At 43.4% G+C, this 27,396-nt stretch overlaps 1 protein-coding gene across 14 annotated transcripts in view; it reads left to right on the top strand.

Moving 5' to 3' along the window:
• The window catches only part of NRXN3 (neurexin 3), a 1,639,812-nt gene that overhangs the window by 123,914 nt on the left and 1,488,502 nt on the right, over positions 1-27,396 (top strand). The gene's annotated exons all lie outside the window — the stretch shown is intronic.

Genomic DNA, 27,396 nt, shown 5'->3' with positions numbered 1-27,396 from the left:
TGTACTTTAATTTTTCTGGTCTGTTTCTTTTACTCCGCCCCCTCCCCCAAGTACACAAGGGTCTCAGTTCCTCTTTTGGAGGAGGACCAAAGAAAAAGGAAGGAAAGGTCCTTCCTCTTTCTCCTGTTTTTCTTGATCTTTTGAGGGGGTGCAGCAGCGTGGAAGGACTCCCTCCCTTGCTTTCTGACATTGGATCATCAGACAGTGCTGTCACAAAAGGCAGCGTGATCATCAGATCAAGGAACTGCCCAGGGCTCAGGGAAATTTGTTTATGGTGTTCGGATAGCTGTGGAGGTGGGCAGTGGAAAGCCTCCTAACTTGATAGGGCCAGATAAGAAGGAAACACACTTTTCCAACAGAAAATGTGTCTCCTAGAACTAAGATTTACGATGGGGAATCCGGACATATCAATATATCAGTGAGGACACTCTCTGGTATAGAGCAGATATCAGAGCACAGAGCTGGAGGGAGGAGGTCAGGTGAATTTCCCAGTGTTAGATGGAGATCTGGAAGAGATTGGGATGAAGCCTCCTTATTTTGTCTGTCTATAAGGCAAAGGTATCTGCCAACAGCAGGGAACTATGAAGTGGATATGAGCAGGGGATGCACTGATGTCAACCTAGCAGCCAGGTAGTTTGAGAAAGTTAAGCACAACTCTACACGAAGTGGGTGAACCCGAGCTTGATGAATTGCTGGAACCTGCTGGCCCAACTTGGATATCAAGTTACACTAGAAAAAGCAAGCGAGCCCTCAGAGTCCTGATGAGAAGACCCCTCCTACATTCCCTTACCTGTGATCTCAGCTTTAGGAATCCTTCCAGCTTTTATGGTGGCTTGGAGGTCTGAGTGCATCATATGGCTGATGTCATAGGATAGAGAGTCCTGGCAGATGGGATAGGTTGGTGGGGACTTCTTTAATCTCAGTTAGGCTTATATTAGACTGACTGATGCAGTACAGGTATTTTGGAGGGCTACAAGCCAATGACAGTATGAAAAGTATGTGGAAAAGCTCTACCATGTCACACCTTGCTCAATTTTCCATACACTACTCAACTTCTCTTGGGCACCCAGATTGATGAGAACATGAGTGGAGAACTCAGACACACCCATGTACATGTACTCTGGGGGTTAAGTCAGGTATCCTCTAGAAAAAGTCTGTAGGCAATAAAATAGTGACTGACATGAATATTGTGAATTCCTCTTGAGAGAGGTTCTCACAAAAGGACGCAGATTCTTCTGGGTGGTCAGTGCCACTGAGATTTCAAGTTGCAACTTGGCAGTTTAATTTGTTTTTACGAAGGCCCTTTAACTACGTTCCTCCTCCCCTCATTCCCCCCACCCCCTTTCCCAGCCCCTTGTCTGTTTTCACCCTTGCGATGATTACCTAAAAATCCAACTCTACTTCCCCACGAATTCTCCTTTTCTTCTCCTTATTCCTTTAACACGAAAGAAAGAGATTTCTGCCTGGTTCCCACTGAATCCCAGAATTCACTTTTGATGTACATAAATACGTGTGGAAATAACTGATGTATGTTGTGCGTGTACCCCCTATACATGTATGTTCTACTCTTGGTCCTCATGATTCATATCCATGTTGGGAAAATACAGGAGAACTTAGTTTCTCTGAGACTTTCCCTAACCAATTTTAGGTTGGTTAAGTGCGTGCCATTTCACATACCTGTGGCTACGCAGTGCTTGTGCATGCAGACATGGTCGTGTTTCTAAGGATGGGGCCGGAGAAACTAACGGGAGAAAGTTGAAACACGACGCAGATGGAAGCAGCCCTGCTGGTCACACACTGTTTATGGCTTGTTGAAGCTTCACCTTGTGCATCGTTTTGTGCATCCTCCTGAAGATATTGTAGTGCTGTGGCTGTTTTTGTGGTGGGTTATTGTGTTCTCTGTGTTACATATCTTTGTGTGTCTGCAGTGTCCTGATGTTTTGTTCTCCCTGCTCTCTCTCTCTTTCTCTCTCTCTCTCTCACCGCCTCCATGGTGGACACCATGCTTCCTCTTCCTAATCGGACCTTCTACTTCATTTCTGTAGGTAGAAGTAAAGGTAGTGATCATTTTATTTTTATTATTATAACTATCAATCTGCCTTCTGAAATATTCATGTATCCAAGGGGAATTGTTGATTCTGATGAATACAGTCCAGATGATAACTTAGTGCTTTTAACAACAACTAAAAATAAATAAATAAATAAATAAGAAGCCGATGCTTCCATTTCCCTTTAGTGCACTTCACGTTAGATGGTTGGGGTGGTTCTGAATTGGCCCACCGCCTGCTAAACCCAGGAGGAGCCATATCCATTAAGCTGTGCTGCTTCTAGAAGGAATGGGGGACTCTGAAAGTGGTTATGCAGCATGGGAGAGATATATTTTACTTAATGCATGATAGTCTACGAGTCCCTCCCAATAAATGTACAGAGGGAACAGGGAGATCTGAAATGATGTACCATTGTTTCTATTACCACCGAGTAATAGCAAGGGAAGGACAATAGATAAGAGAGGGAAGAGGACTGGTGAATTGCTTGAAATTTTATTTAATGTAAAATGTAGGGCATATTTATTTTTTGCCTGTATTTTGGGGAGTGGAAATTTCCTGATGGGGGTTGATGCACTAAGATTGGTAGGACTGGGAGTGTGGAAGAACACGGGAATGGGAATGCATTGCATCATAAGGAGAAGGTGGAGAGAAAGGTAATGCTGGATTTGAACTCACAAGCACACTTTTTGCCTGGGGGGCGGGGAAAGGGAGCGGCTCAGAGCAGGTGGGCTGCTCTCATGCTCTGATGGGCTTTTCAGTGCTTCACACCTTTGGGCGGCACAGCTCTTTCATCCATTCCTAATCAAAGTTGTCGGAGACCTGAGCTCGGAGCACCTGGCTCGCCAGCTCAAATCGGATCAGCTGTTCAGGAGTGAAGGGAGAAGTTAATTGATAAATTATAAATATGTATCTGCATCGGTTCTCCCCTCTGCCTCCATGACACTCCACCCCTGTCCCTGAGAAGCTGTGTGCTGCTGCGTCCTGCCAGGACTGGCTAAAAACAGAAGTAGGAAATGTGAATTCTGGCGTGAGGATGTTAAAGAAAGAGGGGCTGACAAGTTATTGAAAATGCTGATTTGATGCCTAAATGCTGATTTGATGCCTAGTCTGTGAACTGGCCATCTCTCCTTTGTGTTTCCTGCTCTGTGGATGTTTTAAATGTTATGTATGGTTACCTCGGAAGCAGCTCAGCCCTTTCACTTTGGGGTTAGTTGACTGCCAGTTCCTTTTATGCTCATCACAGGTGGGTTCGTTCTCAGAAACCTGTCATGAACTTGGTACCTTTCAAAAGGAGGTGGGAAAGGGGGATTGGCAATAATGATCAAAAAGGTACATCTGGCTGTAACCTCCACTTCTTTTACTCAGCCAGAGGCTTCCAGGGATCTCCTCCTAGGAAAAGTCACCAATTTTTGTCCAGGACTCAACCTTTCTGAAGCAGGTGGCACTGGGTCACCTGTCCCTCCTTCCATGGCTTCTATGAGAATACATTAGAGTCAGTCCCCTGTCCTTCTCCCCCCACTCACCCCTCACCTCACCTGTCTCCTTGTATTTTCCTAACCACCTAACACACCCCATGAAACACAAGTCTGGAGTTTTTAGGTCTTGCACATGGATATCTTATTTTCTTTTTCTGGCTGCTGCTGCTGACTCTGATTATTTCCTACATGCCATTCATTGTGCCCTGTGCTCTAGATGCCTATCACACTGAATCCTCACAACTGCTTTAAGAGGGAGGCGATGGCGTCAGCCTTGCTTTATGAATTGGTAGAACAAGGCTACTGAGAGTTTAATAACTGAAGTCAGATGGCTACTGAGTGGAAATGAAAGCCAGACTCTGAGCCCTTAACCATGACACCATAGGGCTTCCCTTGGACCCAAGGATGACTGATTGCCCTGCATGTGCCTCTCAGCTGCCTCCCTGGCACTGACCTATCTCAAGTTCCAGCCTGCCACTTTGCTTTCTCGGTAATATACATCCACATAAATATCCCACCACTACCATCACTTCAGTATGTCTTAAGGCAACCATCTCACCATCTGGTCACAAACTAGCTTCCCTATATTTGTTAATAATGCCCCATACTTCTTATTACCTGAGCCAAAACCCAGGAATTGCTTTCTGTGCTTCCTCTTCCTGTTTCCTGGTGAGCAGTTGAGAAAGCTCTGGATATTCTCACGTGAACATCTCTCACATCTCTACTATCAACATTCTAGTTCAGGTCCCAGTTAGCCCTAATTAGATTATTGCCCTTGCCCAATTCTTACATCTATTCTCTTCCTACCTATCTAGTAAAGGAGTACCACTTAAACTCTGCCGTCCACCAAATGGAGATTGGGATTAGTGATCTCACCTTTTATTATTATTATTATTATTCAGTGAGAGGAGGAGAGGCAGAGACAGACTCCCACATGTGCCCTGACTGGGATACACCCGGCAAGCCCACTAGGGGGTGATGCTCTGCCCATATGGGGCATTTCTCTGTTGCTGAGCAACAGAGCTCTTCTCAGCACCTGAGAAGAGACCATGGAGCCATCCTCAGCACCTGGAACCAACTCACTCCAACTGAGCTGTGGCTGCAGGAGGGGAAGAGAGAGAGAAAGAGAGAAGTGAGAGCAGAGGGGTGGCGAAGCAGATGGGCACTACTGTGTGCGCTGACCAGGAATCGAATCTGGGACATCCATACACTGGGTCAATGCTCTTTCACTGAGCCAACGGGCCACAGTTCTATCTTGCTTTCAAAGCTGTTTCTAATAAAGCCCTGTTTACCTTTAACCTTCTCTCCTGTTAATCTTATATGCAAAATTGCTGCCAAATAGGATGCCAGATAATCTTACTAGACCTTTCCTTGTCTCCTAGCTTTACTTATTCTGCTTCTCGCTTGTAACAGCCCCACTCCCCCCCCCCCCCACTCCAATGAACTCATACGTAGATTTCATTTCCTAGTTGATGCTATCCTCTGAATGCTCCATTCAAGGATAAGCTCTCCCAAGTTATTTGGAAATTGGACCACTTCCCTCTACTAGATTGCAGGAAGACAAACATGTTTTTTCATTAATGTCCAGATGGAGCCAGTATAGTAGGTTGTACGAGGAAGGGACTCAAAATCTCTAATCCTTCTTATCCTGCTGTCAGTCATCTTTTCCTTAAAGTGAAAACAAAGCAAAATTAAATTAAATTGGATTGTGTAACTCATCTGTTCAGAAGCTTTTGATGGACTCTCATTGTGTAATTGTCAACGTGTCTTCTCAGCTTTATTTTCTACAATGCCACAGCCCATTCAGCACTGTCACCTCTACCTGTTCCCCTGTCTCCTGAAGTCAACAACTCTCTCTGCCTGAATCCACATTCTGGTTTCCTGTCTTCTGTTCAAACTCTACCTTCTTTCTTGAATGTCCTTGGAACAACCTTCTTTCCCTTATTATCCTTTAAGAGCCAAACCTTCTAGGTCCGCCAGACTTTGTCCTTAAGTGTTTTAGTCACCCCCACCTTCCCGAAGAACAGAAGCTCTGTCTTGGCCATCCTGTCACCCCTACCGCACTTAGATCAGTACTTTGTCCAGAGTTGTGCACCAACCGCTGCCTCTTATCATTCCCCTCATCACTGCAACCAACTGAGAAAGGAGCCCCCAGGGCTCCTGGAAAATGGTAATTGATGACACCAGAATACAAGTGGGAAAGGTCTTTGGATTTATTCTTAGGAGCTTGTGAGAGAAAAGAGTGCCTTAAGAGTCTGTCATTCTTTAAAGCTGAGTGATGAAGCAGTGAACTTGTAGTGGGAAGAATTGTGAAATGAGCAGGATGTTTAGGCTTAAAATGATAACCACCACATTAAGCAGACCATTGAGTTGCACTGAACCAAAAGCAAATGTGGCTTTACCCATAAGTGGCTGACCAAAAGAGTGATTCAGTAGCCAGCATGGTCAGCTTTTATGGCCTGATTTTGAAAGCCTATGTTTTAAGTGTTTAGAGTGTGTTTTGGCCTCCATCCCCCCTTTCTTGTTAATTTGGGGAATGCCCATTCTGGATTAGGTTACCAAATACTTCCCCTTGAAACTGAACTTGGAGTAGGTGTCACAGACTCAAATGCTTACAGGGGCCTGATAGATGTCATCAAGGAGCAGATCCCATCCTAAGAGAATTCCTAGTGTTAGATAAGCAATAGGGAGTGGTGGGAACTGTGGCAAACTGGAGAGCAGAAATCCTATCAAGGGCAGCAGCCTCTTTTTGGCTCTCACTGATGGCTGCCTTGTGAGAATGCATGACAGTGTCACCAGATACTCAAGATAAGTCAGCTTATGGCATCTTTCTGTCTCTGTATGCATGTATAAACACACACACACACATACATACACACACACACACACACACACACACACACACACACACACACACACACGTTTTGACCCATGAACCACAAGTTTTTTGACATTTGGCTTAAGGAGAAAGGAGAAGTAAAATATTCCTCTAAGATTTCTTGCTAAATGTCAGCAGTGGGAGATCATCACTGGCAGTATGCTTGATTAATTTTCTCTTTGCTCATAGCAGTGGTCAGGGCACCAGAAATCTGTCCTACCTTTGGCATTCATGCTAGGGAGCCTGATCCATGTGTTGAGTGAAGTTGGTTTTGTCAAGTCGGAGTGTGCGTACTTGGGGAGGGTATGAGGATGTTGAGAATGACTGGCAAGAGAGGTAACTGACACTTTCAACAACTGCCAAGAACTGGTTGATTTTTAAAAATAGCAAGGGAGGCTGAGGCACTTCATTCCATTTTCATTTTGCTGTATAGAACTCTCTATTTACTGGACTGGTTAGTGTTGAATCTGAGACCTACTTGAATTCCTCAGAATGTAGAAACCCCTTCTGTTTTATTTATATGTAGTTTTCTCCATGTAGATTTGACTGCTGGCTGTCCCATACTGAACTAGTTAACATTGACCATACTGGAGAGGAATAATCAAGCTACATGAACTTGGGCATGACTTCATGTAGCTTATATTTTTCTGGGAATGACATTTAAAAAGCTGATTTGAGGAGTTTAGCCCCGTCTTGTTTCCAGTAGGATTCGAGAGCCTTGCAAATAAGTTACTGCTTTGATAGCCAACTGTTTATGCAAATTAGTAAATGCAACGCCAGCCACTAATTATGAAAATAAACTCATCTGTGCTCTATAAATATCTAATTATAATAAAATAGAGGCAATATTACGTTTCCGTCTCTTGCCTCATCTGTTTCTCATCCACCACTGATTTGTCCTCTTGACAATGAATAAAATCGTATTGTTTTTTAAAGAAGCCTGTTTTCCATGGTTTTTGTTTTTTCCCCCTTCTAATGTTTTGAAAGTCTGCAGGGGAAAAATAGATTTATTTTAAACATAAGTATAATTGCCTGATTTTAGCAACTCTGTGTTTTTGACAGTAATGTCGTTAAAATGGTGCTTTAAAAATATGAAACGTGTTCTTCTTCCTTTTCCTTGTTTAGATATTTTTATTGGACACCGAAGACTGTTTTTAGAACAGCTGTTTCCTGAAACATTTTTTAAATGTGTGCATGTGAACAGATTTATTAGTGAAATGTACTGTGGATCAATGGAATGTTTCAATTAAATTCTAATTGACAATACATAAAGAAAAATATTTCTCAAATTTAAAGTACCATATTTATTTCCAATCCATACAGATATATATATATCTCAATATCATAAACATCTTCTTGAAGGTGAATAGTGATCTATTTTTACAGCTAGAGTATATATAATTTTCAAGTGTAGATTTCTTTCTTTCTTTCTCTCTCTCTCTCTCTCTCTTTCTTTCTTTATTTCTTTCTTCATTTTAGTTAGAGGAGAGGAGGTAGAGACAGACTCCCACATACGCCCTAACCAGAATCCACCTGGCAAGCCCACTAGGGGGCGATGCTCTGCCTATTGGAGGCCCTTGCTTTGCTGCAACCAGAGCCACTTTTTAGCACCTGAGGCGAGGCCAAGGACCGATCTTTTGCGCCTGGGGCCAACTTGCTCCAATTGAGTCATGGCTGCAGGAGGGGGGGGGGGGAAGAGATAGATAGATAGATAGATAGATAGATAGATAGATAGATAGATGATAGATAGATAGATAGAGGTGAGAAGGGGAGGGATGGAGAAGCAGATAGGCACTTCTCCTGTGTGCCCTGGCTGCGACTCAAACCTGGGACATCCACATGCTGGGCTGATGCTCTACCTCTGAGCCAACTGGCCAGGGTCAAGTATAGATCTCTATGTACATATATAAAGTTTGATAGCACATACAGGTAAACGATGTTTTGAATTAACTTATATTATTTTTATGACACATCTTGTTTATAAAGAATTGAAAACATCAGCATGATGGAAAAGTACTAAGAACAAGCAAAGTGCATTTCCATATGTGCTTAGGCTTGGATACACCACGGTCTGCTTCTCAGGCATGCAGGGCACTATATGAGCTTCTGGGTATAGGTATAATTTGTCCAAATACATATTAATAAGTTAATACTGGTTAAGTATGTTTTCACTTGTGGCTTCCACCTGGAGTGTACTGAAAACGATACATTCCAAGGCAATACGCATCTGGATTTAGCAGAGTGTCGGCTTTAACATTCAAAAACAATGTATAGTCAACATTAGACAAATATTGGCGGAAGGACAAGAACTAGGAGTTCAGGACACGGGGCTTACCAAGCAATTAGGAACCGACCCTCTCACACTTCGCTGACAGTCCAAAGGCGTCTGAAAATGGCTTTCAGATGTACTAACCACCTCTCCTTCTAAAGTCTTAGATAAATTCTGTGTTCAACTTATTAGTATATATGCAAGTTAAAAATTAAATTTATTAATTTATTTTAAAGGGAAACTATCAGGTAATAATTCAGTGAGTCAAATCACCCACTCTTTAAATTCGCAGAATCAGAAAAGAATATGCTTTGTGTGTGAACAAGCAGGGCATTTTTCACTCATTTGTACTTAATTGTTTATTGAGGGATAGCACACACTGTGTAAAGTACATAAAATCCATACTCGTAAGAGTGCAGCTGAAATATTTTTAACCTGTGTACACCCATGTATCCAGTCTGAGGCATAGAGTGTATCCATCACCCCTATAAGGTTTTGGCATGCCCATTTCTGCTATTTATTTTTATTAAGTACATTTGTGTTATCCCTACTGCCTCCAAAACTGAGTGTATCCACATAGTAATCAGCAGGCAGACTCCAGATGAATTTTCACTAGGTAGGACGAAATTCAAGGGAGGAGGAAGCATTGTGGTTTTCATTGTGTGTAAACAGAGGCACACATGTTTCCTTTGTGAGGTGTAGCTTTGCCCTGTGTTTGAAGACACTCAGGTTTCCCTCTGCACACAAAGAGAATATTTAATTGATATCATTGGGTTTCTCTCTCTTTTTTTCCCTAAGGCATTTAGTGGCAAGTAGAAAAGCAGAAGTAGAAAAGACCATATGCTTTGTAAAAAGCCAGACTAATAACACTTTTTGATGGACGGCTGGTTTTAAAAGTGCCGCGTCTTTCATTAAAATTTACATGTAGAGTAAGGGCAGCCGTGGTGACATGAAAGCTAATGCAACTTCCACATCTTGACATAATAACAATCACAAGAATCTGGAGATCCCAGATGGCAGCTTGGCCTTTGCCATCCTTTTAATAAGCTACTAACTGCTAATTATTTCACTCTTTTGGGCAAGTTAATTTACTGTTGACTCTTAAAGAGATACTGCTCTTTTTTTTCCCCACGCCACAAAAAAAGCAGAGCCCTTTCACCTGGAATGGTGACAAGTGCTTCTGTGTAGGTTGGACACTTTCCAGCTGATTGTAACAACGATGGCACGTCTTGGGGTGGAAAATGTCGCTTAATAAAATGTTTCTTCGAATTTTTTGAATACAGAAAAATTTTTTTATAATTTGTTTGGCTAGGGATTGTGTGTGTGTGTGTGTGTGTGTGTGTGTGTGTGTGTAAGAGCAATAGATCAATACAGGAAGAATATTTGAAATTTGGAGCCTATTTAAGAGTGAAAGAACAGCTGCCTTTGAAATGGTTGCTAATTCTGCTGGGGGCTTTTGAGTGTGTGATTTTCTGTGCTAGCAGTTAGGAGGGATGATGGTGTGTAATAGCTCATTTTCTAGGCTTTATGGTCATGCAGCATAGTAAAGACCAGAGGACTGAAGGAGACCCTGGCCGGCCCCACATGTGCTGGAGCCCTATTAAGTGACAGCCCGCAAAACAGGCTTTTTTTTTTCCCTGTCCTTTGACTTCCTAAGAATGATTTTACATTTTAGCACAGACCCAGATTATTAAGTGAGTGATGTGGAAGGGGGCTTGGCTGCCTCAGGAGTGAGTGTTTGGAAAAGAACCTTGTTTGCAATGAGCTGTCTGACAATCAAAATATTTACTTAAAGATAAGCTAATGACTGTGCCTTGCAAATGTCTGCAAATCCATTACTGAAATGAGAGTCAATACTTTGGCTTGATACCATCCAAAAATAGACTGCAAACCTCAAATACTACTTTGTGTGTATCACACTTCTCCCAGAACAAAATAGACTGCTCACAAAAATTAGGGGATATTTCAAAATGAAAACAAAGTGATAAGATGTCCCCTAGTTTTTGTGAGGAGTGTAAAATGTGTATCAAATGACAAAAGTAGAAAAAGCTCTCACCCCATTTTCTTGAAATATTTAAACTGAACTTAGTGTGTTATTGTGATCAGCTACTCCTTGATGTTGCTGTGAAGAGTTGCTAAATGGCTTAAAATATGCATTGAGAAAACACAATCTCCAATTATTGGTGATATCTCTGAACACGAACTTGATAACGTGAGTTTTGTAGTCCAATAGCATATCTTGTGTGTTATGCAGTTGATGGGAGGACTGTGGAACTCAAATGTTAATCATTTGCTTACTATTAGAGTCAAGAGGAACTGGAGAGGTTTAACATGTTATATTTCTTTAAAACTAATATATCATTTGATTTCAAAATAGCCCCAAGGAAAAATATGTGAGTGTGAATCTGGAGACATTTTGTCATCTTTCAGAATTTGATATTATATACACGTTCAGCCAGATTGCCATCTTCTGAAAGAATTTTGAGAAATGCTAATAATGTTTTCAGAGAAAAAAAAGAGTACTGAGTAAAGTAAGTTATCAAAATACAGGTTTAAAACAAAATGAAACAGGTTTTTTTTTGACCGGAGGACTTCTCAGGGACTTTGTTATGACGAAGTAAATTATGAATCTTTAAGAACAAAAATGTAGTTTTCAAAGTTACCCAAATTTATTTGATGTGAAACTCTTTCTTTTTTTTTTTTGTAATTTACAACTTGGATGAGATAGCTAGAATTAAAACTAGTGTTCAGTTGAAAAAATTTGGACAAGATAATTCTAAAGTCTCTTCCAAGTCTAACATTATAAGTTGAAATGTCTGTAGAATTTGAAAGAGGCTTTTGGATTGGCTTCACTCAAGAATCATTTTAACTACATATTCTGTTTTGATTGGGAATAGTTTTTTAGATGGGTTAGTTTCAATAGGGAAATTACTGCTTCCTGGTAAAATGCATAACACAGATGTTAAAAGAACTGCAGTTTTAAAGCACTAGTCTTGTTAAAACACTTCCAGTTTGTATTACCTAAGTACTTAAACGGATATCCATATAGTGTGTATAAACAATGCTTCTGAAAATGGCCTGCGGAACTCTGGGAAGAGCTGATCTCAGCTGATCTCAGCATGAGATGAGAAAAGTACTAGGAACTTTAAGTCTTATTAGCTTTGAAATTTGGAGCAGGCTAACAGTCATTGTGATTATACCTCCGCTGGATATCTAAGGTCATTCATTCTATCTGTCTGGGAGTTTGGCTTTCAACGGCTTTTTTTCCCCCCAGATAGTGAACATGTAGGTGAAATAAATTCTTCCTGGTAAGAATTACCTGTGCTTTGTTTAGAAATCATTGGCTCAGCTGAGCATTTTGTGGGCTCTCTCTTTGCAAGGCTGAGGACTTTGTCCTACTTATGTGCTGTTCTTTCGGTATGAAGTGATGGCCATTGATCCATCTGTAGAAGAGTATTTGCCTGGGGCTGTTAATCTGGTCTGTGGTGATATAATTTGCCGAGCCAGCCATAATCTCCCTCATTTTCTCAAGTGACCAGTAATGGTCATTTACAAAAGCTTTGGCCAGAATTGTTACAGATGACGTTCCCAGTCTAAACTAATTGATCCATGTGGCTATTGAGGCTGAAGAACCAGATATCCAGGTGTGAGTTATTCTAATGCAGTGTCAGCATAATGAAATAAAAGGAGTACTGATCTCAGAACTATGCAGAAGACATCATTCAGGTGGCATGGTAGATGAAAGCACTGATGTTAGTTCCATGGCATTTACAAGCCATGTAACCTTGTTAAGCCTCATTATCCTAATAAGTAAAATGGGAACAGTAATATTATCCACTTTGCAGGCCTGCTGGGAGGAACCATCGAGAATGTATATAAAAGGCTTAAGTTAGAGCTTGGATCTGACATAAATAAACATTAGTTATCCATCAACATTAATACTAAACATTAGTTATCACTATAAATACATCTTATCAATATCACCAGCGGTCTGGGAACTTTGAACAAGTTAAACTTTTTGCCCGTCTATGTCTTTATCTGAAAAATGCCTATGTGTTAAGTTTGTTCCGGTGATAACTGATATCATGCCAGTGAATGTACTGTGCAAATTAAAGCATCACTATACAACACTAAAGATTTAGTGGTCCGTGAGAATATAAGCTCCATAAATTCAGGGGCGATACATATGTTATTTACCAAGATATTTCCAGTGCCTATACCAGTGCCTGCCTCAGAGTGGAAATGACTCAAGTGAATACTTGTTGAATGGGTTCTAAGAATCACTGAGCTAATACCTCTTGGCAGAATTCAGTAACAATGGCAAGCCGGAGCCTCCCTGAAATCCCATTACACATTGAGTAGAAAGTTTTGGGGCACCTTCAAGAGGAAAGAAACAATTGGCCTCTTCCCTTAGAAGCCTCCCACAACAACATAAAGTGATCCCGATAAAACCGGTTGTTTGTCTTTTATGTCTTTGATGGGTGTCTTCGCTCTTTTTGTATGCACAAAGAGCCATAGGATTGCTTTAATATTACTTGATGAAACTAGATCAACCATGCGGACAGCAAAAATATTGAACTAAGAGTTACTTTTAAAAAAACGCTGATTTGCTTCCCCAAACCTTAGAAGCATATCATTTCAGAGCTCAAAGGGAATTTAGGATTTTTTTAGTCTACCCCACTGTAGTTTTGTGGCGGCCAAAACAGGCTGAGACGCTTAAGTGCTGTGTTTAATGCTACACTGATAATTTGTAGCGATATTGGGGTTGGACCCAGACCTTCTGACTCCCAGTGCTATTTTCTTTCCCCTCCCACCAAGTTGCTTCTAACATGTAACCAAGTTGTCTTCGCCATCTTCACTGAGAGAGTCACATTTGTTATAGATTACCCATAGGCTGCTGCTGAGATCATTATCGATAATGATTCTGGAAATATCAGAGTTCGAGCATTCTAAACAAGGTTTCCTCTTAAGTAACTCAACTGTCCTGAGAAACTGACCCAAACTAAGCTTTTGAAGTTAGCAGTAAGTTGCTTCGACTTCCAGGATTTTATAATGCTTTGTATCACTTCCGGACATCCCCTGTCGACTGCTTTGTCTTGGCTGAAGGAAGATGGTGACACCAGTTGACTTAAAAAAGCTTTCCACCATTTATTTTTCTTTTTACTGTCGAATGTGGACAGTTTATAACAGAGCTGATGCTCATGAAGAAATTCACTTGGGACTGACTTTCAAACTGATGCTTAATAGTTTTTCAACTTCCTTTCTTCCTTTAAGAACAGATTAGTAATTTTATTTACAATATTTTTAACTGAAAAAGGAAGTTAATTTCTTTTCCCCCAAGTAAGAATATATTTATCTTTAAGCCAATTTTTATTTTGTTTGTTCTCTTTTAAAGATAAATTTGCTCCTTCAGGGTTCGTCATGGGTCTGATGTTTTAAGTTTAGTGTCCTTTTATTAGGCACCTTTGGGGGATGTTGATCAGCCATAAAATCAGTTCTTAAATTGTTGCAAAATAGCCTTCCTTCAGACTGTTTTGATCACAAGGCTCTCAAGTGTCAAAGTCATTTGGAGAACTAGATAGATAAATGCATGAGCACTGAGGTTTTTTTTTTTTCCAGGGTAGAATAAAATGTGTTCTCTACTATGTGCTCAGCTTTAATAGCGATTTGTTAAAAGGGGAAAAAAAGACAATGATATTAAATATTTACAAGAGTGATTTAGCTGTATTATCTTGTGCCCTGCATCTCTGTGTAATGATGAAATCAGCTACTGTTTGAGTAAAGGCCATTAAAACAGTGGTAGTGGGAAGGTCACTGCCTAGGCAAGGTTAAAGCAATTTGTGGAGAATAATGATTTTTGTCAACTTTCCAGATGTCTTACTGTTTTTGTCGGCTTCCCTCCAAAAATAATAGGAAAAAAAATACATTTGAGGATTCACGGGCTCTTGCATCCTTTATGCCCTTTCTGGCCAACTGGATAGCTGGAAACCCTTTATGCATTTTTGGTTCACCCATTTAGTACACTGGTCCCCAACCTTTTTTGGGCCACGGACCGGTTTAATGTCAGAAAATATTTTCACGGACGGACTGGCCTTTAGGGTAGGACGGATAAATGTATCATGTGACCGAGACAAGCGTCAAGAGTGAGTCTTAGACGGATGTAACAGAGGGAATCTGGTCATTTTTTAAAAATAAAACATCGTTCAGACTTAAATATAAATAAAACGGAAATAATGTAAGTTATTTATTCTTTCTCTGCGGACCGGTACCAAATGGCCCACGGACTGGTACGGGTCCACGGCCCGGGGGTTGGGGACCACTGCTCTAAAGGACAGAAACAGGACCATTCTCCCTGGAGGTGAGTGGTTGCATTTCTCTTTACTGATTATTCTACTGGCTTCTGCTTGGTTGGTTTTGGAGGTGAGCACCAGCGCCTCTTCTTTCTTGGAAATGATTTATTTTGTCTGAACTGATTCTTCAATTTCTCTACTATTTCCTCTTCTACCTAAAGCAAATATATATATATATATATTTAAATTTTATCTCCTATATCACTTTAGAGAAATTTCTGAATGATTGCATGGCATTCTCCCCATTTTCACAGACAAGAAAACAGAAGTTTAAGGTTACAAAACTATCAATAGTTCCAGAACCAGTGGCAGAACCAAGATAAATTTAGTTTTGCCTGACCTCAGAGTCTAGACTGATTACACATGACGTATCATCACTTTGGTTAATTTTTCTGTACCTCAGTTTTCTCTTCTGTAAAATGGGGGTGAATAATAATGCATTATTATAGTATATTCTTAATAAGGTATGTAATCAATATCACATATACGAAATTGTAAATAATACATTAGTTTGCTTTTGGTAAAATTGAGAAGTAAATGCACCAATACATGTTAAGTGCATAACAAGATGTCTGGCTTTTGCTACAATTTTAATAAATAATATCCTCCCTCTACTCTTGACAGTATTAATAAAGTATAATTGAATTTAATAACCATTGAGCACAAGGGATACACAAAATGAATAAAATACAGTTTTTGTTCTTAAGCAGAGCTCACAATATAGTAGGAGGAAAATGCCTATGTAAAGAATTCCAAAAGCTATTTATATAGTTTTTTTCTCCTTGTTTTAGGCTATGTCTGTACCAAATGTTACTTAAAATGTGAGAACCTTTTTCTGGAGGGAAGTAGTTTCCTGTGGGGATGAGATAGTGTACTGACGTTGCTGCGGCAGCCACTTGTGCCTCGTTTCCTAACTAGTCTGTGTTTACGTGATGCTAAAGCCCAGAGTGTGGGTTGGGAAACGGGATAAAACAGAGGGATAGGCTAACTGCTATGACAAACAATTCCCAAATCGCAGTGGCTTAATAGGGACAAAAGTTTCTCACTCATGTCACAGGTTGCCGTGCAGGCTGGTGGATGGTGGAGGAGGGATTTCTGTTCCATAGTCAACTATTCAGACACCTTCTATCCTGTGGCTTTGTCATTTTCTAGAACCTAGTCCTTTGCTGCATTCAAGTGCCTGGGGTGGGGGATGAGGAAGGGAGAGGACAAGAGAGAGGGAGAGAGAGAGAGAGAGAGAGAGAGAGAGGGAATGCATATGTATGATTGGAGGATTTAGTTTTTAAAGGGCACAAGCGGGAAGCAGTGTATTTCACTTACTCTTGTCCAGAACTCTGTTACATGATCCTGTCTAATTGCAAAGGACATTGGGAAATGTAATTTAGCTGTGTGTCCAGGAGGAAAGGGAAGAGGCCCGGGGGACACCATGGCAGTCTGTCCCAGTACGTGAGGTGTATTCTATTCACCACCTTGTGTCATGCCTGTCCGTCTTCTTTCGCTCACCTTTGCTCAAACAAACAAGAATGCCTTCATGGTTTTAATGATGTAGAGGATACCTTGCCTATTCATTTTTTCTATAATATACATGCATGTACAGTTATGTGTATTTTAATTGAAACGAAACCCCACAGAGTTACAGTTGTCAAAGTCATAAGGATAACCCAGGGAACTTGTGAAACTAAAGGCTTTTAGTTCCTGCCTTAACAGCACAGAATCTTCAGCGCCAAGTGATTCTTAGAACCAGGTGAATTTGAGACACACAGTGTTATATAGCAAGTTCCAAGGACTAAAGCAAATCCAAGAGGAAGCATGGCAGATGCTCCTAAAACTATGTTGTTGAATTTTCTGTGGTTTAAAACAAGTGCTGCATTTATCTTAGTTTAGAAACCTAGTTGTTATACATGGATTTTTGTTGTAATTTTTTCCCCCAGAGATTTAATCTCTAGCTTGCATCCATAAACCAAAAGGGAGAAGCCTGGTTGGCATTTTAGCCTGAGTGGATGGAGCGAGGCCAAATGCCTGATTCAATAGTTTATTTTATTCTAACCACTGCATCTTTTTTCCCCTTTTCATCTCTTAATAAGGGATCCCCTTGGTTAAGATAATTTTCTTGTTGCGTTCAAGACAATGAATAGGCATTCATGTTTGATAGGCCTGCTTATCATTTATGCCTGACTTGTGAATAAAGGATGACAGCCCATTTTAGTTTCTAAATTTGTATTATCTTATTCTATGTATAGGAACCAGAAAAACTAAAATATTTTGAAATGTACCCCCTTCCTAAAAAAAAAAAAAAGGGCTGTGCCTTTATTCCCCGTAGAGAGCAGTTAACCGCATTGTACTTCTGGAATGGATGTCAGAGTGTGGATAATTCTGGGCTTGTGATTTTTTTTTCTTTCTCCTATTTTATCTGCCTCTTTTTGTGTCTTTGTGTGCAAGTCTATGATTACTATTGAGTTTTTTTTTTTCCCTAAATGCCAGCAATTATCTCACAGGTGGAAGGATTAGGCAAGAGCTGGGAGAATTGCACTGGGATTAGAATAAAGGCTCCCCCAACACTCTTTAAATGTGGGGGAGGAGGGAGTGCAGACTTGGAGAGGGTAGGCAGAACTGGGCGTGGGGGGTGGACAATTTGCTTCTGATATTTAAATCCCTACATGGAGTGAAGGAATAAACTCCTGAGGAGAGGAAGAGGAACTGACAACCTAAACTGGTTGGGGTTATCCTTCCAGAGAGCTGGGAACACAGGAAGGCCTTACCCAGCCACTTTTTTAAGGGTGGGGGAGGGGCTGACATTTTATTTGGTGGAGAAGAAGGGAGCTGGGAGAGTCTAATATATACCGGGGCCAAGAGAATGTTGGTGAGACATTATCTTTCCTCCCAGCAGGGGAAAATTTATTAATCTGGGATGTCAGTGAGGATGCTTTTCAGCTGCAAATAACAGAACTTTTCAGCTCAGCTGCCTTCAACAACAAAGGGAATTTATGGGTTCAGTTCCTGAAAAGTCTAGTAACTCAAGTGATATGACCAAGACTTACTGTCTCGCTCACCCATTTTTTGGCTTCAGTTTCTTGGTGTTGGCTTCCTTCTTGGCAGGCTACCTCCCTCACGGTCCTGCGATGGCTGACGGCCATTCCCAGGCTGTTCCATTTGTTTTCTGGTTCATGTTAACTGGGAAAGGGTGACTGTCTTCCCCAGCCATTCCACAAAATTACTGGGGCTTCAAACTAATCGGACCAGTTTAAGTCACGTGTTCTTCTTTGAACCAAACACCGTTATCAGAGGGGTGGGTTTTGCTGGTATTTTAGAACTGAGTCATATGCCTAAATATCAGAATTAGGGGAAAGAGTTGACTTTTCCTGCAGCACATGGGATTCATGGGAAGGCTGGATATTTGACCCCATTAAAAAAAAATTATTGATTGATTTTAGAGAGAGAGGGAGAGGAAAAGAGACAGACAGACAGAAACATTGATCTGTTCCTGTTTGTGCCCTGACTGGGGGTTGAACTCACAACCTTTGCATATCAGGACGATACTCTAACCTACTGAGCTATCTGGTCAAGGCTATTTGACCCAAAATCTTGGTGGGGGGGGGGGGATAGATATTGTGTAGCAAATGCCAACAACACCTGAGTAGAATTTCAAAAATCTGAAGCCAAACCCAACCAAGTTCTTCCTAAGAAATCAGGAAACTTTGGGTGTTTATCTTTCACCCACCCCATCTGGCTGTCAAGTCGTCCTACTCCACAAGGCGGGATGCAAATGGGGCATGAGCAGAGGCTCCTTTGGAAGCGAAGAGCCGGGAGGGGGAGGCCATTGGTATCCTGGCGTCTGTGTCATCGAGGAGTCAGCATCTTAGGATCTTTGTTCATTGATCTGAAAAGAGGCAGGGAAATATTCACAGAAATGGAGTGAACACCATGTCTGACTTGCTTTAGGTAAAAAGTTCCGACGGAGTCTTCTCCTGTCTTGATCTCAGGTTTCTGCATCAGTCATCTGATGTGGATTTCTATTGATGGATAGCTGAGTTAGGCAGCCCTCTAGTCTCAAGTGCATTTTTAACAGAGTCGCTCTCAGTAAATATCGCTTTCTCAAATGCCTCGCCTCATTCATGGAGTCTTTCTTTTCAGCGGCTGCTTAATCAGCTGCTGCCCCTTAGCACACTGACCTAATTCTCAGCCACACATCTCATCTGGGCTTTCAAGGCGGCGCCTCCCCTGTGTCACTGTGGATGTTAGCTCCACCCTGACCCGTGGCCACTATACTCATGGCCTGTCTTATACCCCAGTGTAGCAGGGACCTTTGACCACGCAGGCAGCCATTGTGGCTGGCACAACAGAATGAGCCTTAAGGTGCAGTGGCTGGAAGGATGTGGTCATTATAGCCTCCAAAGCAAGCACTACCGGAGCAAAACCCCCTGGGCTGCTGACCCTTGGCAACAAGGCTGCCTTGGACCTTTCTTGAACTGCTTTTGAGGCCAGTGCTTTTCACAATTAAGTGTGCGTATGCATCATCTGGACATCTTGTTAAAATGCAGGTTCCGACTGGGGAGGGTTGGAGTGGGGCAGAGCCAGAGATGCTGCATTTCTCACAAGCTTCTAGGGGACGCCCGTGATGCTGCTGGTGTGTGGACCACATTTTGGAAGAGCCAGGCTTTAAGGCTGTCACCCAGAATGATTTTGCATGTGAGGCTGTCTGGTTATTTAATAAGAATGCAAAGGAGGAGAGCAGCACTCCTTTGGAAATAAGTAGAAGGGAGAGTTGGGACTTAAATTCTTAGGAATCAGTTGTTGCCTTCAGGCAATGAAGCAGGTGCCTGGTGAAACTTCAGCCTTCTCATCCTTCTTGGCTGATGATAGACATGGGGTTATAATCTTTGCCTCTGTTTCAACATCTGTATGGGATATGATGACCTTGGCTTATTTCCCCACGAGCCTTGGGAACATTCAACCATGGCATTTGTGATGGGTACACAAGTGTTTCATCATTGCCACAAGGAAATTCAATCTCCACCAGACTCTATTTTATACCCCCCAAAATAGCCTGTTTCTGTAACAAATCACTTCCAGGACTCATTTCTGAGGGTCTCCACAACTCACCATCTCCCATTCGATATTGATTGTAATTATTGGCAGGTAAGAATATCATCTATATCCCAGCCCAAGTCTGACCCTTCTTGCCCAAATACCAAGAGCTTCCACTAACACACGAACGTTTGCTCTAGGTCTGGGAGACCCACAGTGGTGATGACAATGTATGTTCTCGTGAACATGGGCTGTCTGTCCTTGGGATAGGACCTCAGTTGAGTTTGTTCCACAAATGCAGCATTGGTCAGGCCCTCCCTGTCTTCTGATGAGCCTTATTTTGATCTCACCTTCTTTCCTGTGTGTATAATCTCTCCTAGAGGGAATCAGATCTAAAGGAAAACAGAAAGGAGAAAATGCTTAAGGAGTATGATCTGATGATAAACGAAGCAGGGTGTTTAACTCTCCGGTTGACTTCATTGTTTCACTTGCACTAGAGGGAGGGGGAAAACTCTGGGGAGGGTTGCTGGAGGAACAGAGTGAATCAGGAGGCTCATATCAGCAACTGGTTGCCTGTGCCTCTGCCGGCTAATGGATTTACGACCAGTCTTGGCTCCCATTTCCAGCTGCCCGTTGCCTGGGTTCAGATGTTTACCTGGTGTCTTCAGGGATGCTGCGTAAACAGCTGTAGAGAGAGCTGGGTTTTCCTTCTCATCTGAGAAAGGTGAACGCGTGGGGCTTTGGGATTCCCGGGAGACTCACGGGAGAGCAGGAGAGTCAGTGAGAATGCATGCCACTTGGGAGGGGGCGCCCTCGCTGGGATTTTGGTGGTTATTATATATAGTTACTAATGCAAGTGTTTGAAACTCATATCTGCATTTAGGCAGCAGGAGGAGAAATATGGATGGAAATGAATTATTTATTCCATCACAGGGGTCCCAGAAACGTGGAGTGGGCGTTAATCTCCTTGGACCAGGAGCCCCTGGGCGGGCTTGAGGTCAGCCTGTAGGAGATCTGACCTTATCTACTCCTGGCCAGACACCTCGGCTTCAACTAATTTGCCTTAAGCATAATCCAAATAAGACCCTGTGCCTTGCTGTTCATACGGAGAATGTGCACATTTACTTCGCATGTGGTCCGAGGAGCCAAAAGTGCTGGTGTCTGTGTTTTTCTTTTAATCTCACAATTTCCCCGTGCGTCTGAAGGGAGGGGGATAAGCAGGCGAGGGCCGACCCCCACACTGATGGTCTTCTGGGTGTCGGGTGTGGAGTGGGTTCCCAGTGTAAGGCGCTCCAGCTGAAGATGCGCCAGCTGTCGACTCTGCCCAGCAATGCAGTGAGGGAGCTTCCGCTGTTCCCATTTCACTGGTGGGGAAATTGAGGTTTAAGAAGATTCAGTGTCTCACCTCCGGTTGCCCAGCTCTGCATTACCCTGGCTGGGATTCAAGGCGAGGGTGCTGTAGTAACCCCATCTCGCATTCTTTCTACTTCCCCAAGGTAGCAAATGCAATAAAAACATCTTAAAACTATTTCCAGGGTAGGAAGGAATAAGCAAAAACAGTAAAAACAGAACAAAACCCATTCCCTGTAAAGAGCCATTATGTCCCCCTTCCCACCATCCTGTCCTGTCCTGTCCGTCTCTGTTTCTGTCAGAGTTCATAAATATTTGTATGTGTAAAACTTCCTTTTCCTCTCTTTCTCTTTCTATCCCCTGCTCTTTGGTGATGACAACGCTTTTTATTAAAAAATTCCCTCCAGGCTCTGTTAGATTTAACTTATTCTTCTTGCTAAAAATCCTGAGACAGTTGCCTAAAGCAAGGCATGGTGGGCTTAGGTGCTTTGTATACTGTGTCTTCGGTCATGAAGGCAGGTCCCTGGTCCCAGGACAGAGAGTGGGGAGAAGGGGCCGGGCATACTTCTTCTCCACATAGTTTGGAAGTTTTAAGGTCCCCGAGCCAGCATAGACAGAGGTCTGCCTTTGACAGTGCTTTGTGTCTTTGTGGTTTCCATGGACTTCAAACCATCTCCCTTGGAAATGCATTTGTTGACTGTCAGCTGGGTGCCGTAGCTTTGGAGATCATGTTACCTTGCTGAACGGCACCTGAGCACAAGGGAGGGAGGGCTCTGAAGGCAGAGCCTCCCAGTATCTGCTCTCCACCTCCGACTGTTCACCTTCTCCAGTGAACTGAAGTTCAAACTCCTGTTTCTTCCACACCTGTTTGTCTTCTCTACCGCCTTACGTCCATCAGCGGAGCACCCTCACTGTTCTCTCAGTCGGCTCCCGAATTTCACTTTGATGCAAACTGGAAAACTTTATTGAGCCTCTGTGGGTTATTAGAAGCTGGGGGTAGAGCAAGAATGAGATAGACTCAGCCCTCGCCTCTGAATTCTTACAATCCTTTGGGGAAGGCAGCTGTCAAACGTGTGATTGCGAAAGCCACGGATGTCAGGAAAACACCGCGCGGAGTGCGCTGGGGAAGCAGGAGGGGCCTGTGCTCCCTGGCTGTCCGGAGGGGGACGGTCACTTCTCCTTGCTCTGCTCTGTCTGAACAGGCCTCTCTCGGGTCCTCCTCCAGCCCTCCCTTGCTCTGGCTGCTCTGTGAAAACGCACGCTGGAGCCCACGTGCTCCAACAGCTGTACTCCGTTGTGTCGTGTGGTCTCATTGAATTTCTCTTTGTTGTCTGATTGTCTCTGTCATGTTGCCTGCCTTGATATCCTAACTTTTGTGGGACAGGCGACAAACAAGTCCTCCCTAAACTCTGAATTCCGTATGTCACTCTCCTGATGAGATGCTTTTGATGCCCCCGCCCCTCATAGGATGTCCTTACAGTGTAACTGACATCCCAGCTCCTCAGCCTGGCATTTGGCATGCCACACTTTGGCCGAACATCAGCTCCCATCCCGTGTATTAAAACCCTTTGCCAGCACCAGGCCCTGCTGACTCGCGACCCTCCAATACGCCAGGTGCGGTCTTGTCTCTGGGCCTCTGCTCGTTCTGCTAACTCGTGACCCTCCAATATGCCAGGTGCGGTCTTATCTCTGGGCCTCTGCTCGTTCTGCCCTCTTATCTTCTCTATTTCCTCCCTATCTCTAGCCATCTGCTGAAATTTAATTCCTGTTTCACTTCCCCTGCACCCTTGGCCTGGCCATCTCAGCTCTGTGAAATGTCTCCGTGGCTCTCTGGTACCACTCACTGGCCACTCACCCCGCACTGCCCCGTTCTGTCATCTGCACCTTTCTCTTTGGGTCTCCCAGCCCTTCTGCAAACTCTTCGAGGTTAAGGACCTCACTTTCTACTCCTGGTGATGTGCCCCTCACAGCTGCCTCTACAGATAGGCGCTCGGTGGTGATGGGACAGCAGGTGGCTATATCTGATTACTGTTGCCCAGAGTTCCTGATAGCGCTGACGTAACTGCATGACCAAAGGACAGGGACTACATAGTGAAATTAAGGAATTAAACATGAATTTAAATTTTTTTTGTATCTACCCAAATCTCAGGCTTCGAACACAATAAAGGTATAGCGGTTTCATTTTTATGGAGGGTGAAGAAGCATGCATTTGGGGGTACAGAAACTAAGAGGAGGTGAAGAATAAAGCAGAAGGAGGTGAGTTGTAAAGGAATGAAGAGAAAACCCAATTGGAGAGCCTTGTGGGGACTGAGGATCCCTGGGTCTAAGTCCTGACTGTGCTTCTGAATGTGTAGCTTGGATTAGCCATGGCATACCTGGAGCCTGGTCTAGGGAGAGGAAACGGGGGACCTGCCTCGCCTGCCAATGACAGCAGTTTGTAAACTGTAGAGTGCACTGTGAATGGAAAGGGAGAGTTCGACTATAAATGGCATCGTCATTTACCACCTGAGTCCTCCCACAGCCACACTGGGGCAGGGGATAGATCGGTGGGCAGGTCTGTTGTGACCAGACGGAGGAGGCCAGACTGGAAGGAGCCTGTGGTCAGTCACTGCAGGACCACAGCCGTGCTGCCTCCCTGCAGATGTTCTCGCGTCAGGGACCACAGCCGTGCTGCCTCCCTGCAGATGTTCTCGCGTCAGGGACCACAGCCGTGCTGCCTCCCTGCAGATGTTCTCACGTCAGGGACCACAGCCGTGCTGCCTCCCTGCAGATGTTCTCGCGTCAGGGACCACAGCCGTGCTGCCTCCCTGCAGATGTTCTCACGTCAGGGACCACAGCCGTGCTGCCTCCCTGCAGATGTTCTCGCGTCAGGGAAGTGCTCCCCAGGCCAGGGAAGGTGTGTGGGCTCTGACCTTGCCCCTGGCCAGGGACAGGTAGCAGTGAGAGATCACTCCTGGGTTGTAAAGGGGTGCCTGTTACCATGGTTACTGTAGACAGGTCCTGGGGTGTCATTATGAGCCTCAGATAGAAGACCTGGGCTGTGGTCCCCACCCTGTACTTGCCAGCTGGGAACACTTTCTATAAATGTAGTATTTAGCCTACACAGTGCCAGAGACTTGAGTGCTTTGTGGCCACAATTTTATGTCAGCCTTGCAACAACACTGTGAGATAGGTGCTACTGTTACTTTTCTACACCAGGGGAGGAACAAGTTTAGCTCAAGGCAACGGGTTAGTGAAATAGAGGAGCTGGGATTGATACTCAGGCCTCTCTGTCAATCCTGAGCCCTTAGCAACTATGCTCTGCCATCTTCAACCTCTCAGAACCTCGGTCTCCTCATCTGTATCGTGGGGATTATATCTTTCCTACTTACCACATGGGGTATTGAGGATCTGAGGAGAGAATGGAAATCAAAGGACTGTGTACCCTGAAAAGTGTGTCTGGTGTGTACAAGTAAGTATTCACTGGCACCTGCTGTGCGACCAGCATTGCTTTGGGTGCCGGGATACAGTGGGGGATAGGGTAGCCAAGGCATGTGGTCACACTGAGGTGCGTTCTAGTCATAACCTGTTAATAGATGGAGCTGTTGGAAAGTGGAAGGGAAGAAAAAAATATGGCCATCTAAGAACAATAGTGTTTTCAGAAAGGACAAAGTCATGTTAATGGGGAGCCATTGCCCTTTAAATCCACCTCCCTTCCTAAGTATAAATAACAGGATCTGCCTGACCTGTGGTGGCACAGTGGATAAAGCGTTGACTTAGAAATGCTGAAGTCGCCGGTTCGAAACCCTGGGCTTGCCTGGTCAAGGCACATATGGGAGTTGATGCTTCTAGCTCCTCCCCCCTTCTCTCTCTCTCTCTCTCTCTCTCTCTCTCTGTCTCTCTCTCGCCCTCTCTCTCTCCTCTCTAAAAATGAATTAAAAAAAATAAAAAAAAATAACAGGATCAAATTGAGAGATTAAGCAATGTGGGAAACTAACAAAGACAGTTAAATAGAGAAAAGCAAAGAGAGTGCATTTATAAACGAACAAATTATTTTAGGACGTTTTGATCGGTATAAGAAAGCAAATCACAGTTCCAGAAGGTGAGAAGGACGTAATATATCTAGATTTTAGTAAAACCACTTGAAGGAGAAATGGCCTGAAATCTTGCCTGAGAAATGAATTTAAAGTGGCAAGGGTGGGAGCCGTGCCACTCAGAGTGAGAACAGGCTGGGGGATGGGAGGGTAGGGCTTGATGACAAATGACCGCGGCTCTCGGGGGGTAATGGGGTCAGGTGAGAAGACTCGATTTAGCCATCATCACTTAGTGATCTGGAAGAACGGCTAAGCTCCTGGTAATGACATTCATACATGATGCTAAATTGGAAGGTGTCACCGTGATGGCTCGTGGAAGGAAGCACAGAAGAAGAGGACGGCAGTCAAGGTCAGGAGGCCACGGCCATGAAGGCAGGGACAATGGAGGGAGGGTGTCGGCAAGGACAGATGGAGGGAATTTCCTTGAGGACAATCTGCAAACATTAAAACAATATACGTCTAGTTGATATCTAGTAGCATCAGGACTGGCATGAGAGACCAGGGTTCAAGGCTGTCCATGGATTTATCCTTCCATGATTTGAGCTAAACATTAGGAGTGACCCGGAGGTATATTTGATGGAGCAGGAGGATAACTGAGCCACGATGAGCTGTTAACAGCCCTGGTCCTGTCAGACTGAGTCCCTTCTGCCCTCTTTGATGTGGTAGTCTTAGAGGCAGAACTATTCTGCCTTTCAGCCTACTTGAGAACAGGGCTTCTTGTGACATACTGTGAACCTTTGTATCCTGGCTCTATCACTCAGTCTGTGAAATGGGAACATGAGAGTACTTACTTTAGGAGTTTTATGAGGATTAGAGTAATGAGAAGGGCCAGCACCATGCCCAGTAGTAAGTGCTTGGTACATATTGCCTGTTATTATCATTATTATTTTCATCATCATCATCACTATTGCCCTGTGTGTATGATTGGTCTCTAGGGTAGAATATGCCAATTAGCATAGATAATGGCATTTCTGGTTAAAGTGGGGGAAGAAACATCCAAAGAACACTGTCTGAAAACTACTGACAGAGTGAAAAAGAGCATATAAGACCAGAGGATGCAGATCCACACTCTGTGACAGTGACCTTGAATGAGCCACTTTACCTCTTTGCTCCTTTTTCCACATCTAAAAGCATCAGGGGTCAAGCTTGATTGTCTCTGAGCAGCTCAAAAAGGTCATGAGTCTCTCTATAAACAAATAAACAAACAACAAGATGAGTTGGGATTTGTATTATTAAAGTCAGCTTTGGAGCATTTCTTAGCACATATCACTCTGCACACCTATTCTGTATCAGCGATTGCCACCCGAGGGTAAACTGACGGACTCATGCACTTTTAACACCTGAAAGTCTTGCATCCCAGGAACCACCCATAGTCCTGGGCAAACTGGGACAGTTGGTCAGCCCACCTATGAGATGATGGCCAGACTGTAGGAATGTGGCGTGGCCATCCAAAAACACATCTGTAAGAACTGAATGGTTCCACTGAGCTCATGGGAACTATCCTTAGGAAACCATCCAACATCTGTCATGGGCATTGTCTTAATTTGAGCTGCTATCATAAAATATCACAGACTGGGTGGCTTAAACAACAGAGATTTATTTCTCACATTCATTCTGGTGGCTGGGGAATCTAAGATGAAGATGCTGGTTAATTCAATTCCCGGTAAGGACTCTCTTCTTCATTGACAGATGGCTGCCTTCTCGCTGTGTCCTCATATGGTGGAGGGAGGGTGTCTTTGTACAGCGACCCTACCCTCATGATCTAATTATCACCAAATACTCTCACATTGTGGGTCAGGGCTTCAATATATGATTTAGGGGTTTGGGGGGTATACACATTCAGTCCATAGCAGGAGTGGGCCGGTCAAACCTGTGTTATCTGGGGAAGCGTTGCCCTGGAGGTGCCTCTCCTCATGTCGATAGTGACC

The sequence above is a fragment of the Saccopteryx leptura genome, chromosome 6, assembly GCF_036850995.1.
Source record: "Saccopteryx leptura isolate mSacLep1 chromosome 6, mSacLep1_pri_phased_curated, whole genome shotgun sequence".
NCBI lineage: Eukaryota > Metazoa > Chordata > Mammalia > Chiroptera > Emballonuridae > Saccopteryx > Saccopteryx leptura.
Note: the sequence above shows the minus strand (reverse complement) of the source record. Positions and strands in the feature narration are given on the sequence as shown.